The sequence below is a fragment of the Notolabrus celidotus genome, chromosome 20, assembly GCF_009762535.1.
Source record: "Notolabrus celidotus isolate fNotCel1 chromosome 20, fNotCel1.pri, whole genome shotgun sequence".
Lineage (NCBI taxonomy): Eukaryota > Metazoa > Chordata > Actinopteri > Labriformes > Labridae > Notolabrus > Notolabrus celidotus.
In genome coordinates, this window is record NC_048291.1 from 13,259,207 (window position 1) to 13,276,553 (window position 17,347).

Genomic DNA, 17,347 nt, shown 5'->3' on the forward strand with positions numbered 1-17,347 from the left:
CGAAAGCTCTGCTGTAAATAGCTGAAAAAACTGAACAGGAACGAGCTTGGACTTACATCAGAAAGCTATACTGAATGAATTAATGAATGAACCAACAGTTTTACTCAGCGGTTCCAAATTTATCTGAGAATAGCTTAACAATCACGTAGAAATCTGGTACAGCTACAGTGGACCATAACACTGACATAAACAATATTTTTAGAGTCACCCTCTCCCTGCTCAAACACATACAGAAATTGGAAATAAAATATAATTTACAGTAATTTTAACACCACCGCACGGAAACTGCTCCACATTCCAGCTGTCACAGTTTTTGTAGATGGAGGAAAGGGCGTTTTTGGCCCATATGGGAGTCGCGGTCTTGCACCCAGAGGACACGAAGGGGGGAAAGAAGTGAATTCAGTGAAACTGGTGCTCCCACCACCTGACCACATCCCATTGTTAGAGGGAGGATAACTCGCCTGGTAATAGTCTCATCCTGTTTAATGAGCCCGGCTGACTCAGGGTATGTTTCAGTGAAAAAAAAGAGGGAGCTGGAAACTGCGAAAACTCAGAGAATGCGATGCTGATTTGCAAGGGAAATGAAGTGGACATAAAGCATGGTTATCCACTGCCACTAAATTTGCCAGCCTGATTCTGCTTGATGAACCAAGTCTCTTTTAACTTATCAAAAGATTCACTTTACAAAAACAGATATGGTGGCACGATATTTGCTATTTTATGTTGTTTGTTTATGTAGAATAAGTTTCCTTCATCAAACAATGTCACGAATGAAAATCCAATTCAATTATTATCTGTCATTCTCCACAAATATGGAAGTTATTCATCAGTTAGTTGCTACCTAAAGCAAATTTGAAGTGAAACAGTCTTACACTGGTTAATTTCATTGTGAAATAAAAAAAAGGCTCCATAAAATCAATGTAAATTAAATAAAACTTAGTATAGTTGCCTATTACTGAGGAACCTATGGATTGAGTCAAAATTGCGTACAGTAGCTTCTTTAAAAAGTTTCCAGACTCACTTGTTTCCTTCATTATCTCGAGCTGCCTCCAAGGCAAACATGTCAAACTAAATTTCAGCTGCTCCGCCCAACTAAATGACTTCCTGAGGCTTATTTTGCCTCCTCTGCCTGTTCTTCTCACTAAATAAGAAGTCCATTTTAATATCGGTGACTACTGTGTTTGCTGCCGAGACCAGGCCAAGTAAAACAGGATGGCAGACAGAACTAACATTGACTTCCACGTTTCCTCGCAGACGAGCCGCCACTGTAGAGAAGAGAGGGAAGCGGTGTGCCAATGCCCCCGGCTACTGAAATGCCACTAAATTGATGCTGGCTCCATCGAGGTCACCTACGATTGGCTGGTAATATTTAGTTCATGTGAGGACCTGACGCTTACCTCAACAAGTCTTGCTTCTCAAACAGAAAGTTAAATGTCAAAATTCTATTCTGGTTTGAATTTTAAAATCAATTTAGCAGTTTTTCTGTTCTTCTAGGACATAAATGTATGCTGGTATATCACTAAAGGTCAACATGTGAAACCTGTCATAAAGAAACAAAAATGATGCCTCAGAAAAGAAAACAGTGAAGTGAATCTTTCCCAGTGGAGCGACTGATTAGTGTTTTTTTACTGAGAACAAAATCAGACCTGGGTGTAAAAGTTTTTGCACATAATTCTTTGTGCCCGTTTCAACCTGCCTGGGGTGCCAGATGGGGAGGGACTACTGCACCACAGAGAGTCACAGTGTCAAGTTACTTTTACTACTTCCTGATTAATTAACATTTCTGCTACTCATAAATTTTCACATTTGGTAAAAACAAGTTTTGCGATATTCAGCTATCATTTAAAAAAATAAATCCATGTAATTAAAGTGGGGTTTATTAGCACTGTGAAACGGTGATAGTGATGGTGTTGAAGACAAACAGTCACCAGGTGGACTGTTCCAATTCTTTTTTTTTAAAGAGGGAAAAAAAGAAATACAGAAAACTGAAAAAATACAGCAACAATTTGACATCTGGTCATGTTCTGTTCTCTGAACAGTTGTCCACAGTCTTTCACTTTCTTTTTTCATTTGTTCTCTCCTTTTCACTTTTTCTTGGCACATCTTGATTGTGAATGGGGTGGCAGCATAGCTGCTCATCTTCTTTCCACAGCTTTAAGACTTGTTGATTAGTAACTATGGCTGTGTTTTCATTGTCACAGATTTCTGCTTTTGTTGAACTGTGGCACGCTTCCATCATCATGTACTTTCACCATTTTTACTTCAAGTTATCTCATCTCAACCTTTTTCACTTCACACTTCCTGTCTCTCTTCTTATCATGGAGTGAGTTTACCATCCAGTTTTTTTTTGTTACACTGGGAAGATTTCTGATGATTGACAGTTGTCAGAGTCATTTTTTTCTAATGTTCCCTTCAAAAATGTAACATGTAAAAAGAGCTTTTCAAAAAGAAGAATTATCTAGAAGTGTGTGTATCATCTGATCACTGTTATCAAGAAACATTCAAGGTATTTAATATGAGCATTATTTACATCTGAGATTTAAAGGGACATAAGCACTCACTTTAGGGTTACTGAGACTCAATCTTTAATTCAAAATGCTTATGTCAATGAAGGAATCTCTCTTCAGGCCAATGTAATTAAGAATGATGAATTAGCATATTACCCCCCCTACACACATACAAACTCACAATGTTACCCTGCCCCTCTGGCACCCATACAAGCTGCACTCCTCCGGCACCGACACCGAGAGAAAGAGAGAGAGACTGAGCCACCAGCATGTGGGATCCTGTAAGACCCTGGAATGTGAAGTGTGGGAGGAACATTTGCCACAAATTTCTCATGCCACTGATGCACAGAGGTAGAAGAGGTAGAGACAAAGCAGGAGGAGAGAATGGGAAAGGGTAAAAGAGGTAAGAAAATTATGATGAAGAGAAAGGGAAAGAAGATGGGAGGGAGAGAAGTCTGGAGAGCCTCAGGTAGAAAGAAAAGAAAGAAAATGATCCCTCTCTTATTTGTCTTGTTGGCGGAGTTGTTTGGCAGAGAGTGCGGCAGGGACAGCAGGACCAGAGTTTTAAATGTAGCTTGGTGTTGGCAGAGCTGTGTGTGAGTGCACTCGGTGGGAGCACCAAATTTTGTCGCCCATCGCAACATGGCAATTCAGACAAAAAAAACCCAGCAGAGCCCTTCAAAATGCATTTACCCTGCTTTAGCATATATACCCCACAAGCCCCTGGTGTGATTGTCTTCGCTCCCTTATAGCCTGAAGTGCCATGAGGAACGCATTTTAAACCATGTCTGGGATGCCACACTTTCTCTGGTTTCCAAGCCATACTAAAACGCACCGAACACCGCAACATATTAAGTGACCATTGCAATATTTGTTTAATATACATATGATCAGCAACACATGTCCATCCGCTCACACTTGATATATTTTGTGGGAAGACAAAAAACAGCAAAGAGTGAGAGAGAGGGAAGAGTTTGTTCTCCCATGTGGTTTTGGCCCCGTTCTGGGAGGCTTGGAGCTTCGCCAGTCTATCCAGGGTCCAGCCTTTGATATGGATGGGGTTCATTATGTAACTGAAGCTATTGTCAAAGAATAAAACAATATGGGGCCAGTAGAAGAGGTGTGCTGTGCGTTTGTGTGTGGTTAAAGGGGCATTTCCACACTCACCTCATCACAGCCCAGACACGGTAAAACCTTCCTGCTCCTTGTTTTGGCTCCGAAATATATTAACAACAATGATCTCCTAACAGGTTTCTCACTTTGCAGTTGTAGTTAAATGTGTTAGCGCCTTTAGTGTCAAATCTTTCAAGAATTCATTTCATTCATCATTGTTTGCACTCATTTTTTTTGTTTTCACACAACTGCAAAGAATTAGTATAAAGCCAGAGCTGAATTATAGCAGCTGTTAGCACCTCCCGAAAACTACAAATGGGAAGCATCAAACAGATCTGAACCTGCTTTCACCCTCCCTGCTGTTTCCTCTTATGCAGAACAATGGCATCAACACTTTCGACTGAAAACCAAGCCCAAGAACTGGATCAGCTTCACTTAGTCAACAGACAATCTGACCAGGACTGTAACAAATAAAAACAGAGGTAAAGCGGACATGGCACCAGTTTTCCCCCTTGTTCTCCATATTGTCCTGTTATAGCTATACCCTCTTTTTCATGGGACTGCAGCCTTCAGGAGGCCAGGGAGCTGGGAGAGCAAGCAACAGCCTTTTAGTGGTCTGCTGAGTTCATTACAGCTGAGCTATGGTGAAGCAACAAACCTCAGCGTGGTTGCAGAGGTCGCCCACTGCAAAATGCTCTGGCGCCTTCAACGCGATGCCGGGTCCCTGACCGTGATTTGCTCTCACAGACAACGAGGCACAGATGGGGGATATACAGGCCCTGAACTGTGGCTTTAAGGTGTTGCAGCAGCTCTTGATAAGTGTCACGGCTGTTCTGGAGACCAGCAGTTTGATTTGACTGCAGCAGCTACACACAGCAGCTCAATGCAAATTTGGTGCGGTGAGTTATATTTAGAGCAGGAGAGGTGAAAGATGATTTGAATGAAGGAAAATGAGAGCAGCATGTTTGCTTTGTGAGTGCAAGATATGTGGGGTGAAAGATAAAATGTACACAATGTTACGGTCTTGCTAACTTGTTGCCAAACTTGGTGTTCTGTCATATGAATGATGCAAGACGGAGGCGATGACTCAGCGTAGGTAATGGTCAAACGTGGAGTTTGTGTCTGGGAAGGTCAACCTTGACCACAAATAGCCAGTAATATAAGTCTGGAGTCAGTGGTTTTCAACGCTAACTGCTCCTCTCTCTATTCCTTAAGGTAATGTTTGGCTTGGTCCTGCTCCATTATTTCTCCCCATGTCAAGAATCAACATGACAACAGTCATTGCTCAGCGACAATTATATTCATAATATTTCACAGAGAAACAACAACGATGTTTGACAGCACAATGTTGACTTTTCAGGAAGGCCAGGAATAAGCATTATGCTACCACTCAGTAAGAACACACACAGACAGAAACCTAAAAAATAATGGCCTGGTTCAGTTTCAAAATCAACAAAAACCTAAGATCAAATGTCTGCCTGTTTAAATCGTCATTAAGTGGCTTACTGGTAGTGAATGCTTAAAAAAGTCAGTAAAAAGAATTAATCAAACAATTGAAATCTCCTGTCTGATGTATTAGATGCTGGATGTTAAAAATCCCTTATGACTATAGATAAAAATCTCCCTTACATGTGGGTCCTCAGTTCTTTAGCCAAGAGTGAAAAGAGGGACCCTCAAAGCTGCTTCCAGTAACTCAGCCTGCTGCATCGCTCTTTAGTGCAAGACCAAAACTCAAAATCACCATTTGTCACAGAGACAGAGTCGTGTTGTCACATGGTTATGAAGTCATGGCGGTGTCAAATTTTAAAGGTCTGAGACAAACACATGAGACAGAGGGACAAAGAGAAGACAGAGCTGCTATAAGGCTGTGACGTAGTGAACGTTTGCCTCTGCCAGTAAGACAGGCTGTTCACTGTAGCAGCTAATGAGCTTGAACTTTGACCTCATGGCCAGGCAGGGGACCTGGTGCTATGGACTGTACCCAGTACTGCTCAGTGGTTTTTATGGTTGAAATGGAGGAGGAGGAGGAGGAGGAGGAGGAGGAGGAGGAGGAGGAGGAGGAGGAGGAGGAGGAGGAGGAGGAGGAAGAGGAGGAGTGGTAAAGCTTTCCAATGAACAGGAACACCGTATTTAGCTACAGAAACAGAGCCCATGCCGTTACTTCAGATAAGTAGCCTGGAAATATGTGACAAAAATGCTGTAGCTAGTCCTTCTGTACACTCTGATGAGAAGGAAACACACCTTTAAGTCTTTGGATAACTTTGTGCTGATTTCATTTAACCTTTTTGTGTCTCTTCTGAGAATGGTATGCAAAGAAAACCTGCACAGAGACATATCACATAGCTGAACAGGTAGCAGGCATTACACTTCCTGCTTGCATTAGAGTGGGGAAGAACCATGTGAAAGGATTATATAATCAAATGTGAAAAGTGATCAGTACTTTGTGAGAATGGTATTTTTTTTTTTATTAAAACAGACCTTTCCTTGCCCGGTGGTGTGATATCCCTGAGAAGAGGTGCTCTTGCTGCTGCAGGGGGAGGGAGGCGGGGAGCTGCACGGGGCAGACACATGGGCCAGCTGACTTGTGAAGGTTACTGGAGGTCATAAATCCTCCAAATGATGAATGAAATCACAGGAATCATCTGTGAACAAAGCACATTTTAAAAGTTATGTTTCATTTTATGTCACATACAAAGTTTCCTAAGAAGAAATAAGGGTTGTTGAGTAGCGAAGAAAAACCTGGACAAATACTCTTTCACATTTGCGCTACTGACTGTTGTCTATCTGAACTTTAACTACAATCTAGAAAAAAATGTAAAATCCTTCTGGTCTACAAAGCTCTTACTGGTTGGGCACCATCTTATCCTAAGCAGCACAAAGTGCCCTGTTACCCCTCCAGAGCTTTACCATCCAATAATGCAGGCCTGCTCGAGGTACCAACAGTCTCTAAAAGTAGTATGGGAGGTAGAGCCTTCAGTTATCAGGCCCCTCTCCTTTGGAATCATCTACCAGTCAGGGTCCGGGAGGCAAACACCCTCTCATTCTTTAAGAGTAGGCTTAAAACTTTCCTTTTAGTTAAAGCTTATAGAAAAAGCTGGCACAGGCTTGGACCAGCTCTTGGTTATGCTGTTGTAGGCTGTCAGGGAACCTGGCACACGGAGCTCCTCTCTTACCCTCGCTCTTCTCTAACTGTCTGCATGTCACTAACTCTAAATCTGCATGGCTCATTAAAGTTACCAACCATAGACCTTCCTTGAAGGTCTTGGGCTCCCTTCACACCATAAGTCCGTAAGAGCTATTGTCGTTGTTTTCGTTGTCTGTCTCAATCCATCTCTCTTTTTCCATCCCTCTTTCAAAGCTCAAAACAGTCTCAAAAGATGGCTGTTCAACATGAGTCCGGAAACTTGCTAGATGTTGCAAAATGATCTGGTCAAGGTGGATTAAGACAAGATAAGACTGAATCTTATCTCATCTTGATCTGAGGTCATTTAAATAATAAAACAATCAGTGGATTGGCTCTTTTAAGAATGAGTCCTGAGATATTATTTGTTAAGAATTTGAGTTAATAAATATTACATTAATAATTACACAAACTGAGTCAGAAGGTACTACCGCAGTAAGTTACACCTAGAGTGACTACTGTGTAATGCATCCCACAACAGTGACTGTTGAAATGGACATCTTGTAGTAGGGAAAGACTGGATGTCTCTGTGTTGTGTCAAATGGCACAAGAAAAATAAAAATGAAGTGATTGATTTAATTTGTTAGGAGTTATAATATCTGTCCTGTGAAGCTCTTTGGATGAAATAAAAATTTTGATGTTAAGTGTGTAGAACAGCTGGAAGCATTTATAATTCAGTAAAGGTGAGCTCCATTAAAAGTTTAAATCCACATATCAAGTATAATGTCAATGTGAACATTTGTAAACCAACAAACTCTGAAAGCATTCCTTCCTTAATTTGGCAAACTTCAAAAGTGTGCCAAATAAGCTGTGGAATTATTCTAGTTATTGTTTTATTAGTTATTAAAAAGGGCTTCAAACCCTGTTGGGATTGTATTTTTACCCTCACCTTTAAAAAACAGTCATTGTATTGTGTTGTGTAGTTTTGTCAAAAGTCCTAACAGACTTACTGTACCTGCAGCTGATTCTTAGGCCTACATACTTCATCCTACTATTGAGCAGCTAACTTTACACACACTGCAGTTTGAGGGTGCTCAGGAATCTTGATTTGAATTCTCATTTTCCCATCATTCTTGACATTCATCTTTTTCTCAGCTTTTCTTACCTTAATACTCCCTAATTATAGGGTGAACATGCACGCAAAACATGTGTGTAGTTGTGTTTTTGTGTGTGCATGCCTGACCACACGCATGTAAATGTAGCCGCTCTTCCAGGATGAGACTAATCCTGGGGTGACAGGAGTGGAGGGGGGGCCGACAGCACATGTGCAAATCTTTCAGCTGCGGTTCGTGATGTTTAGTCTTGCTTCGTCAGCACTTCTTGAACCCAGTCCAGAAAAGCTTTCAATCGCCCATAATTCTAGACTCCCTCTGCACCCTGAGCTTGATCACCCTCTCTGCCCTGAGGACTTCCCCATCACAAGATGAAGGAATAACATGATGAATATAACAAAATCATCATCAAAACGTGATGCTTATTTCCTCAGAGGAAGAAAGAGAGAGCGCCTTTAGTCTCAAAGGTTTGTGCCCTGCTGGGACTTTCCAAATATCCCTCATGATCTTTCATCACAAGGCAGGTTGGCTGACTTAGGTATCACTTGCTTTTCATCCCAATTTCCTTGTCCCTGTTTCTCCTCTGAAATACCTCCAGGGCAGCTGATTTGACTGGCAAAACAAGCCACATTCTGGCACAGCGCTTTTAGGGTTTTCCCCAAAAATTTATGGCTTATGGTTCTTCTCTGCCATCCCTGTCAGAACACAACCACTAGTCATGTAATAACTTTAAATTGCATCTGAGGGGAAGATGGTACATGCATGTCACATGCCAGTTAATACAACATTTCAGGGTTTTACTTTCAGCTCAGTAATAAAAATCTAATTCCAATCAACTTGCAAAATTTTGATATCTGCACAAGCGTCAATTTTTGATTTCCTGAAATCCAAGCAGAAGAAACATTTTGCGAAGTGTCTTTTGGTTTGGTAACTCCTACATGTGCATGTGTATGTATTTCGATGTTGTACTGTGGGCTCTGTACCTTCAGCTAAAATAACACGCAGCAGCCAAACACACAAAGACAACTGCTCAGCTCAGTAATAACTTTGCATCTGTCTACCAACAGATGCAAAGCTGTCCGGTCACTCAGGTCCTTGGTTCATAACAACAGCTGAAGCTCAATCCTCACCCTCGCAGAGTGGCAATGTAACACATATTACTGTCCCAACAATAATGCTTTTCTTAAACTATTAAAACATTTGTGTTTGGCTTTTTTCTTTAAACACATTTTTATCTGCCCTGCTAACAAACATAATTTACATTCAGTTTAAATTGATTGAAAGGTAGAACCTATTTAAGACTCCCCACATATCACACAGTATATCTCTTACAGCCTATGACCCACCTCTTATACTCCCTCTCTCTGGGCAGAGGGGAGAGTGGAACCACAGAAGGAACTCACAACAGCTCAAAGCCAGGAATGCCGGGGGTCATCGCCACTTTCTCCTGGAAAATATAAGAGGCGCAGGTGGTTGAAGCAGCTCTGGAAAAATAGTTTCTCCCTGAAGAAGTTCCACCTGTTCCCCAGTTACCACGGAAACCAGTCACAGCTAAGACATATAACCCTCTTAAACATTTAAGACAAAGCTGTAAATCCTTAAGGATGTAGATTTGTTGCTTTGCATTTACACTAAATATATGTACTTCTGTACATATGTTGTCTGACAGAGATGATGAGTGTGCCTCCATTAAATAGAGCTGTGTCATTCAGAAGGCCTGAGGGACTGACATGTTAAGAGTTCACCACAAGATGGCACTGCAGCACTTCAATTCTGACATCTGTTGCTCCACTGAGTGTTCTGAGGAAAACATTGTGCATCACCTCCTTTGTTCCCGTCCACAAAGCCAGCACACTTTATGAGATATCTGTGAGATAAGTAACTTGACTTTCAGTGTCTCATGTGCTTGTGCTATATTTTAACCCCACATTAAACATGTAGACATGCTCACAAGACACCCAAAGACAAACACTGTGATATACAAACAGCATTTCACCGTTCATTTGAATTCTCTCTGTTCCTGTCTAGTTTTCCTTACGAAGTTTCACAACCTTTAAAGAGTAAAAAAAAAAATAAGGTCAATAAATAGGAGAGAATAACAAATCAAAACATAACTGCTATTTAATGAACAATGGTATTTTAGAGCACATTTCATAAAAGAAAGGGCTTTAAATGTGTAACAGGTTTCAGTCAAAGGCCCATTACAAAGTATGTGGATCACAGAGCCATGCTCTTCCTAGTTGACACTGAGCTTTGCTGAGACGGGTCTTTAAGTTATAGATTTAAAAAAAACAACAACTATTAGTTAAATTAAACTTTTTGGAGAGCTCTACTGATTAAAGTTACTAAAAGTAGAAGAAGAACAACAACAAGATCAAGAACAGCCGGAGAGGGAGAGGAAATAAAAGAACAAGAACAAGAAGAGGAAAAACAGCAAAAGTAAAAAATAACAAGAACAACAGGAGAAAAAGACAAGAACAACAGGAGAAAAAGACAAGAACAAGGATAAAAGGAAGAGGAAGAACAAGAAGGCAGTAGACATATATGGCATTAGTAGACATGCAGAAACAATAAACTGTACCATGGATGCAGTCTCAGTGACCCACTGATTTTTAAAAGGGATTTTGACAGACTATGGCAGTCGCCAGTTATTTTTCTCAATTTGAGATCATTTACATAATTACATTTAAATCTATTAAACACATATATAAAATGGTAAATTGTGGTTGAGTATAGTTGCGTGCTATTTTGGACAATGCAGGGGTAGGAGTGTTCAGTTGTACTATGGTCATGGGGGACATTAAAGGTGTTGCACAGCAGAAGTTGTGTCCACGCTCTTCCTGAAAGTAGATTTAGTCACATGTATTAATTTAACAGTTAACGATCAAACTTTGAGACAAACCAGTGTCAGACTAACAGCCAGATAGGGACACCCTCAAAATTACGTAGTTACATTTGCAATGAGATATGCAACTGCGTTTGTTAATTCTTCACGGGCTATTTGTGTTCAGGCACGGTGATGCAAAATACTGATATGAGAGTTTGTAGCTAAGCAGTCTCACACACACTTACTTGCCTGGTGCTTTCTAAGGATCCAACAACACTCGTTTGGGACTGCAATAACTTGTTTTCGGTGTGTTAAAGGGGGACAATATCGGTGGACAGGGCTTGTGGTGTTACCTGTGTTAGCTTAGCTAGTCATCATCGGCACAGTTTGCAATGCACTCTGCTCTGTTTTGTTGAATTGTACAGGGCCAAAATATCTCAACTATTAAAGTTGAGTGACCCTTCAGCTGCTTTCATTCCTCTCTAAACGTCTGGAAGCTAACCTACCTACTTACCCTGCAACATGATTGGCTGTTTGTCACCGTCTTCTTCTTCTCTTTAATATCAGGTAGCAACTAGCGTTTAAAGCACATTGGCACCCCTCCCTTTCCCAGTGGTTGGGGGTTTAATTACAGTTTTAAATATATAAAATTTATATTGAACATTTTCTATATGTATAAAAAAACTATATCACGATAATTATAATTATAATTTTATCGCCCATCCCTATCTCAAGTTGACACAAGGAACAGTTTTTTTGCATTAGCTTCCTTTTTCAACACTGGAGGTTGCTGGAGGTAGAAACATGTTGACACAGGCCCGTAATACACACACCAGCAAAAGTACCCTTTATAAATGCATTAATGGTGAGATGTCAGAATTACTGCCAGTATTCCTCATATTCCCAAGAAAAGTAACTACAGACTGTGCAACTGCTGCTCAGTACATTTTTTGACTGATGGTGAGCCTGAAGGGCAAAACACAACAACACTTCAGAAGACACCTTTTCCAAGAAACCTTTTCCCCTTTTTCACGTTCTGATTACATGTAATTTCACTTCTCTTAGGAAAGTACTCTGATTACATGTACTCCCATAACTTTAGGAACAGTAACAGGATGGTATTCTTTCTGATTAGTTTGGAGAAAGAACTCATTACAGGCATGTCAATTGTGTGGTAGTGAGCACGGACAATCTTCAACAAAATCATTCTTGGTTCTCACATCCTGGGCTGAGGCTTTCCATGTGAGGAAAATTTTTTCACACTGTCTAACATGCTTTTAAAGTATCCCAATAAAATGTTTAAATGAAAACACCTAAATCTCAGTTAGATAAACATTACCAGGCAGGCCAGTGGTGAGGTGAGGGTGTACTACAAGTTCAGCATATCCCAGATATCTTTTCCTGATCCAGCTTCACTGAACCTAAAAAAGCAGATCGCGCTAAGCTGTCACACAAAGCTGGTTATCAACATGATGAGTCAAACTAGAGTTACCCGAGCGCGTTCACATGAACAGGGCGGAGAAGACAACACATGACCAATCACAGACACAGACAGTCCGTCAGGACATCTTTTCAAACTCAGAGCACTGATATTAGAAAAATCTTTAAACATATAATCCAGACTAACATCAACACAGCTGAGTTTCAAACATGAAAGAAGAATTGAGAGATAAGACAAAAACACAGAGTGAATGATCTAATGACGTCTCATGGTGCCAATACTGTATATCTGACTATAATAACTCTCTTCATTCCCTGATAGTGATGTCTCTCTCTGATTTTATGTTGGATCGTGTTTGACAGTTTTAGACGTAATTTTCAGTTGCAGCCCTGACGGTATTAAACTAAGTGCTGTGGTTATAGGACTAATAAAAATGAGAACATGGTTCAAAGAGATGTGCACGCGCAGTTTTATATCTAATACAGAACAACAACTTCACCTGACTAACATACTTTAGACTCTGTTCAAGTATGATGTCAGGAAAGCCGAATCAATAACTGTCATCACTATTTTATATGTCCTATGTTCTATCCTCACAATGGGCCTCATTCACTAATAAATGCGTAGAAATGTTCTTACTCTGAGCATAGAATAAGTGCTTACGCAAAATCACCGTTGGATTCATGACACGTGCGTACCAGCCAATTTTTTTCTCACCACCTTGCGTATATTAGTGAATCAGAATCATTCTAAATTGACAGGGGCGTACCCGCGAACTACAATCAGTATAGTACCAGGCCCCAATTCATCCATAATAGGACATCTGTTCAGTGCATCAAGACACTGAATCTCACCTCGGCAGAAATAGAGGTGAGGCAAGAAAACCAACGCTTTTCCGAAGCGTATCAGCAGGAGTCACCATGACAGAAAAAAATGAAGCGTGGGTTTCTTACTGAGGCTGTTAATGCGGTGTCTCCTGAGGTTCATACCGTGGCTCAGGTTAAGAAAAAAATGTTTGATATTAAAGTGGACGCAAAAAAAAAGGACTAGCAGAACAGAAAAGAAGGAAGGAAACTGGAGGAGGACAAGGACCACCTGATCTGACAGCTCAGGATTAAAGAACGGCTGCGATTATTGGAGACACCTCCATATCAGGAATATGTTCCCGAAATGAGGGATAAAGTGATGATATTTATCCGTCGCCAAATGGTAATTCATTTAATTTAATGAACACAGCACGTCACAATTATCTTCCACACTTTCTTAGGGGCGTAGAGTAACTTGCCACCAGATGTGTCCAAACACATCTAACGAGCCTTCAGCAGCCCAAAAGTGCGCTCTACTGAGGCACACGTGTGGGCATGGATGTTGTTATAGTGCAGCTCTTGGGGGGAGGGGGGTTCGGGACTCGCAAATGGAGTCATAAGCCAGGCCATATCTCACGTATAAACAACAACATTTTAGCATAAACAGGACAAAGACTTAAGCCAAATATAACATAAAATATGCTCACCAACTAGTCATCTGTTTCTTACTGCAGGGGTTCCCAAAGTGGGGGTCGCGAGACACAAATGGGGGGTTGTGAGATGTCTTCCAGAATGTTTTTATTTTAAAGTTGTCTAATAGTACATTTTATCCATTATAATAAAAAAACATATTTTTATTTTACTGAAAGTAGTTGAAATAAGTCATGCATTTAGTTAAAAGAGTATGTGTTTACATTTTCTGAGAAAGTTGGTTGTCATCATTTGTGCGTACGCATGGTCTGAGGAAGTTCTACATTTTTTCGTAGGGTAAGAACAAATTCAAGTAAGAATATATTGATGTATTCCAGATTTGTGCTTCAAACATTCGTATGCACGGTTTAAGCACGTATTTGTGCGTACGCACTGTTAGTGAATGAGGCCCAATGTGGTCGTGCTACAACAAATGGGTGGAATGAAAAGACAGAACAAAGCAATTGCCAACAGGCAGCTCTGTGGTGTTATCGATATGAATGCTGCCTTGCCATGCAAGGATCCTTGGTTCAAATCCCACTAAATGCTTCCAATGTGAGATGGAAATGAATTACAATGGGGTCTAGGCTTTTTAACTACGTCAACAAAATTGTGGAATGAAAAGACCGAAAAAAGCAAGCACTTCTAAGCAGCTGTGTGGTGTGATAGATATGGCTGTCTGCCTTACAGACTGATGGTTTGTGGTTCAAATCCCACAAAGGGCTTCAAATGAAAGATGGAAAAGAAACAGTTTCTTCACAATGTTGTTGAGCTGTGCTTTTAAGCAACTATAACAAATTGGTGGGATGAAAATGCGAAGAAAAAAAAGGCAATCACTGCTTAGCAGCCTGGTGGTGTTAGGCCTGCTGCCTAATAATCTGATTGTTCCGGGTTCAAATCCCACTAAGGGCTTCAACTGTGAGATGAAATAAAACACTTTCTTCGCAATGGGGTTGTGCTGTGATTTTAAACTGTTGTCGTGTTTTGTGAGATGTTGTTGTCTTTTCTGTAATGTCATGTTTTTTAAAACGTTGTTGTGTTTTCGGAAATGTTGTAGTGTCTTGCCCTTCAGGGCCACCACAGGTACCTGAAACATTAACCAATCTTTGGAGCAAACTTTGTAAGAAAAGAGCTTCTTCGCCACAAAAAAATGGATATACTGCTAAAAACTTTAAAATACAGCCTTATTTGAAACAAAATAAAGTCATTATATCATGCTCTCCTAGTCTTACAACTTAAAGCACTTGTACACTACATGTCACAGTCACTCATTCACACAACATACACACTCTGAAGACAGAAGATGCTATGCAAAGTCCATTCACACAGATTCATACACTGTAGGCTGAGCTACACTTTGACATGTGAACCGCCAACTTTCCTATAAAGAGTTGACCGACTCCACCACTGACCTACAGCCACCTCATGTAAAGTATAATATTAAGAATTTTGTTCTCCAGTAATGACGCTGAGAGTGGAACAGTGAACTACATTTCTAGACCTAATTGTGGAAACAGCACCACGTCTGTGAATCTCAAATATTGGCATTGTGTGACCCCTCTGCTTTAAAACCAGGCAGACAAAATGTGCAAATGACTTATGACTCTATACGAATGCCCGGAACCTGAGAGGAGCATGAATAAAATCTATGAATGAAAACAAATTTGTGATACACGAGAACATGCGGCACATGCAATATGAATCATTTCCACTCTCAATGAATCAAGTTTGACTTAGCGCAGATACTAAGTATTATTCTGTCCGTACATTGCTTTAGAGAGTTCCCAGACAGTCTAATGCATGAATTAGCTCTTTATTATCTAGTTCTATTTGCCAAAGAAAAAAGGCCTCCATTAAATTTCCTGGCCTCTATAAATGATGTTAGAAACATTACAAGATGCCTCATTAAACTTTTATCTTACCAAATTGCCTCCACAATGAGCCTCTGTGGAACCTTGCCACCTATCTTGTTTGCATATTGCAGTTTACTGTAGTAACGTGGAAAGTTTTAATGCAAAAGACAATTTAATTTATGTCTAATTAATTTGATGGCATAGTAAGTTAAATCTGGGCAAGTGGGGTAACAAAATCAGGCTTCAATGAGCTTTAATGTGACAACGGACCACATTGCACATGTAATGGCTTGAAGAGGAATGAGTTATTTGTTTTTATAGGCTTGTTTTTGTGACAGGGTGAAAAGCATTATATAAGTTAAAAAGACTTTAAAAACAGTTTACTAAGTTCATTGTTTATAAAAAAAGCTAAAATCCTACATTGTGTCTAAAAACAAAATGATTTCATAAGTTTTAGAGAGTGATTAAAAATCATCTAGAAACATTTAAGTCATTTGAAATACATAAAGCCAGTTAAGGGTTCAAAACAAACATTTATTACGCTGAGGGTATTTAAATATACTGTTTTACTATGTTTTCTATCGTTTAAAAGTAAGATTTATTCATGTTGATCTGTGATCTACTTAGTAGTCTGTGTCAGATGTTCATCTGTGATCGATTGCTTCGGTCTCCACCTGCAGAGCAGGGAGATCCGAGTGCAACTCATATGGGACCAAAGGTCCTGACTCTAATAAGGCTGTATAAAGACAGGCACTTACCCAATGAAGGCTAAATGAAGTGCTGGAAGTGATAATTGATAACAAAAAACTATTACAGAAACAATGTCCTGACAAGAACAACAGAATGCTTATAATCACTCAGTGGCTCCTAATGAGGAGCACCTGTGCCAAGGATCATGTGACCACACCAAGGAACTATCTAACCCTCCTGTTATGTTGCGGGTCAGATTGACCCATTTTAAAGTTCAAAAATAAAAATAAAAATGTTAAAAGTATTTTTTCCGCTATGAACCTTCTTCCGCTTGGCTTTATTAGAGTAAACAACATATAAAATGAAAATGGTTCATTTCACACATTTGCAACCCCCCCCCCCCCCCCCCCCCCCTGCATATTGTTTATATTACATAGATACTGTTTGTGGGTGAATTTAACCCTGCAGTCAAAGTGGAGGCTAATAGGGGTCAGAAGTGTCAAATACTAAATGTTTCTTTGCAACTGTGTGACATATTTCAGCCCAATCACTTTCAAATGTACATAAAAAAAAGTTTTAACATTAATTTTCATTTAAAATCAGTGAGTTATCCTCATTGAACCGTGATCTGTGAGAATTAAAGAGCACCATTGCACAAAATATTGATTTAAATGGTTAGTAATGGAGTTAATAATGAGATTTAAAACATGTTTATTGAGATTTTTTTGGATACTGACCCTTTTGGATCATTAAATATGCCCCAGGTCAAGTTGACCCAGGAACACTATTGCTGTCCCTAAGAAACGAACATAACAGGAGGGTTAAAATGTTCATTCAGATAAGTGATCCAGTGACATTAGTCCCCATTCAATTTCTGTCTAATTGTTGTCACTATTTTCGTCCCAGTTTAGTTGTTTACAAGTGAATTTTTGGAGAATGTAAATGAAAATTAACTACTATTTGTCCTTTTGGCAACAATCTAAGTCAAAAATATGAAAATCTGTTTTTACCATATTGACCACACTGCTGTTTTTATATCACTTTTATAATTCTTCCACTTTCACTTCACCCACTGTGGCTAATTTAGGACAAATGAAAATGGCACGTTGGCAAGCTGAGTGAGCCACTCTCTTATCTATTCAACAGCCCTGTTTCTCAGTGCTGGCGTTAGGCTGTTAGGCAGACAT

The 17,347-nt window shown here is 39.9% G+C and overlaps 1 long non-coding RNA gene across 4 annotated transcripts in view; it reads right to left on the reverse strand.

Annotated features, from left to right (window-relative positions):
* The window catches only part of LOC117832648, a 53,384-nt gene extending 37,044 nt beyond the window's left edge, over positions 1-16,340 (reverse strand). Inside the window, exons 1-4 of one of the 4 annotated variants that reach the window (XR_004635220.1) lie at positions 16,229-16,340; positions 9,850-9,904; positions 9,200-9,300; positions 6,099-6,262 (exon numbers count right to left, since the gene is read on the reverse strand). This is a non-coding gene — a long non-coding RNA (uncharacterized LOC117832648). Of the gene's footprint in view, positions 1-6,098; positions 6,263-9,199; positions 9,366-9,849; positions 9,905-11,033; positions 11,138-16,228 lie in introns of those variants that run through there. The other 3 variants (XR_004635219.1, XR_004635221.1, XR_004635218.1) reach the window with 3 other exon arrangements.
* Between the last annotated feature and the right edge of the window lie 1,007 nt (positions 16,341-17,347).